The sequence below is a fragment of the Arachis ipaensis genome, chromosome B10 (assembly GCF_059453495.1).
Source record: "Arachis ipaensis isolate K30076 ecotype BB chromosome B10, ASM5945349v1, whole genome shotgun sequence".
NCBI lineage: Eukaryota > Viridiplantae > Streptophyta > Magnoliopsida > Fabales > Fabaceae > Arachis > Arachis ipaensis.
In genome coordinates, this window is record NC_142435.1 from 50,429,084 (window position 1) to 50,432,761 (window position 3,678).

Below are 3,678 nucleotides of genomic sequence, written 5' to 3' on the forward strand. Positions count from 1 at the left end.
AGTGTTGATTATGAATATAGTAACAAGATGTGAAGGGTTGTACGCTAACTTATGACCTATATGACAATATATATATATATATATATATATATATATATATATATATATATATATATATATATATATATATATATATATATATATATATATATAAACGGTATGTATGATCCATATTATCTCTATCTCTGATGTTTGTGTTATTTTATCGTACTTGTTAAATTATTTCAGTTTTCCGATAATCGACCGCGCACTAATACGATTACATGCTTAATGATAAATAATTAGTTCATTTTTAAGAAAGCAAGGTGGTGACGCTTGATTTTTAGTATGATCATGACGTGCTGAAAATTGGGTCGTTACATAATGCATTATGAATATTAAGTATGTGAATATGTGTTATTTTTTCTTGATTAAAAGTTTTAACTTTTTTGTAAAATTGTCGATATTTTAATGCGTAAAGGCTCAATATTAAGTAGATAATAAAGGAATTAGGTTATTAACGCCCTACTTTTGGTATGATCATGACGTGTTGGAAGTTAGGTTGCTACAATATGGTATAAGAGGACTCCTTCCTATAGAGCCTTAGGAATGGATTGACTATGCTTCACTACATACTCTGAGTGTCTGTCATGCAATGGGACTTACCTTAATGACAAGAATTTGAGTTTTACATGTATGAATGTCTGTTGATTAATGCTGTTAGTCTACCATTGCATACTTCATGGTATTAAGTCTGGCCAACTTGACACTAATGGTTAATGTATATGGGAACACTGATGGTTACCATAGACGAAATAGAAACGATAGGTAATGTGAATCACGAGGTTTGGGGACGTTAGATGTTACTTTTGAGGGTTTACTCCGTTTTGAAGTATAATCTTTGTTCGTGTTGCGTAATTTAGTGCACAATTTTCCTCTTTTATCGTTTGCATTCAAGTTTCTTGTTTCAGATTTTCATTTCGGAATATGATTTTATTATATTTCAACCATTCCTTATCACTCCTGCATATCTCTGCTCGATTATAATCCTAACTATTCACTTGATACATTTGAAATATTTATCCTTGATAATGCTCATATTCCTCTTTATGAACCATGTGAACCTTGATTTGGCTTTGAACTTGTTTTCACATAACAATGATCCTTAATTAGTTGAAAACATTAGATGTTTTTCTTGATATGTTTGCATCAAAACATGTATTTTAACTGTGCCATGTGATAGGCGTACTGTTTAATCATTTATTTTTCATCTCTTCCATCCCTTGTTTCAATTATTTTTGAAACCATATTTTATTATCCATCTTTATCATTATTTGTACACTTCTTCATAAATCCTATACCCTTTGATCTGATCTTGAATTTGTTCTAACGCAACGCATAATCCTTAATTATTAAGAGATTTAAAACCTTGAGAGTTATGATTTAAAGCAAGCTCATTTGCGATTTGATCCTTTTGCTTCGCATTCTGCAACTTCTGCGCATCCTGCTCAGATTACAACTCTTGACTTTGTGTTCCTCTACATGAATGATATAATCCCTTGATAAAAACTTTAAACTTATTTTGATACGATAAATCATTTCTAGTACTTTTCTTCGGAAGTTCTTATTTTGGAATCTTCTTTGAAAAGAGTTTTGTTTTGATTCTTTTTCTATCTAATCCTATCTGTGACCATTCTTTGAAATTTGGATACAAACTTGAGATAAACAAACTTAATATTAAAAAATTAAACTCACGACTGCATGCCATCGGACCAAATCCTCAACCGAATAATGGGCATTGTAGGAATCACCCATTGCGGGATCTGTCGACATTGTCATTGCATCGGCAGGGCGGCGTAGCAGAAGGAGGCACCCAGTTCGAGTTTAGGACCATGATGAATTGTTCGTCCGATGGACCCGCCTATGACGTCACGGGGTCACGAGGTAGCTGGGGTAGAGGGCGATGACTGGGCAGCCTTGGAAAATTCGGTGGAAGCCTGTCCTCTACAACGAACACATGACCCATTCAACCTACCTCTACTACCTGTCGTCGTGTTTGTACAGCGGATATATTAGTAACATATTAATAACATAACAAACACTAATAATCAACAACATAGGAAGAAACTTGATAAACCACTATTTATGGTTTATCTTGTGCTCATTTCAGTATTTTTTATCAAGTCCTTACCCACTTATTCATATGATTCGCATGCTTTTACGTTTTCCTTCCTGATTTTGTGCTATGATCGAAAACATGCTTCTTTGGGCTTTAAATTTGCTATGTTTAATCCTCTCTTATTACCATTTGATGCCTTGATATGTGTGTTAAGTGTTTTCAGAGATTACAGGGCAGGAATGACTTAGAGGATGGAAAAGAAGCATGCAAAAGTGGAAGGAATACAAGAAACTGAAGGAACTGCTAATGTTGTCCAGTGTGACCTCTTGGTACTAAATCGACTAGAACTTGAGCTACAAAGGTCCAAATGATGCGGTTCCAGTTGCGTTGGAAAGCTAACATCCGGAGCTTCGCAACGATATATAATTTAACATATCTGCGCCAAAGCCAAGTGATGCGAACGCGTGGATCACGCGGACGCATGACCTGGCAAAAACCCAATCCGCGCGAACGCGTGGACGATGCTTCCGCGTGACTTTGCAGCGACCTGAACGTACCAGAAATCACTAGGGGCGATTTTTGGGCTGTTTTTGACCCAGTTTTTGGCCCGAAAAACACAGATTAGAGGTTATAAAGTGGGGGAATCAATCCATTCATAAGGAGGACAATTCATACAACATTCATATACATAATTTTAGGTTTTAGATGTAGTTTTTAGAGAGAGAGAGAGGTTCTCTCCTCTCTCTTAGGATTTAGGATTAGGATTCCTCTTAAAGGTTAGGTTTATTTCTTCTTCAATCACAGGTTCAATATTACTTTAATTTATTTTCTACCTTTATTGATTCTATTACTTTAATTGTCATTTATCTTTTCAATTTGGCTTATGAACCATTTATGTTAGGATTTTCTTAATTAATATAAATTGAGGTATTTCAGATTTGATTTTACTTTATTTTATTTATGAATGCTTTTAATTTAATTTAAGATATTTTTTCCTTTTGGCTTTGGTTAAGTAATTAGCAACACTTGAGTTATCAAACTCAGCTGTTGATTGAAATTAGAATTCTCTGCTGGTTAATTTGTACTCCAATAACTCTAGTCTTTCCATAGGAGTTGACTAGGACTTGAGGATCAAAATAATTAGTCCACTTGACTTTCTTTTGTTTAGCAAGGGTTAATTAAAGTGGGAGCAGAATCCAATTCTCATCACACCTGATAAGGATAACGAGGATAGGACTTCAATTTCTCATACCTTGCCAAGAGATTATATTATTATTAATTTATTTTTCTTGTCATTTAAATTACTTGTTCCTTATTTTAAAAAATCCAAAAACATATATTTTTACATAACCAATAATAAATCATACCTCCCTGCAATTCCTTGAGAAGACAACCCGAGGTTTAAATACTTCGGTTATAAATTTTATTGGGTTTTGTTACTTGTGACAATAAACTTTTGTACGAAAGGATTCTCTGTTGGTTTAGAAGCTATACTTACAACGCGATTATTTTTTTTTTAAATTCTAAATTAGCAGAAATCTAATCATCAAAATGGCGCCGTTGCCGGGAAATTGCAAACG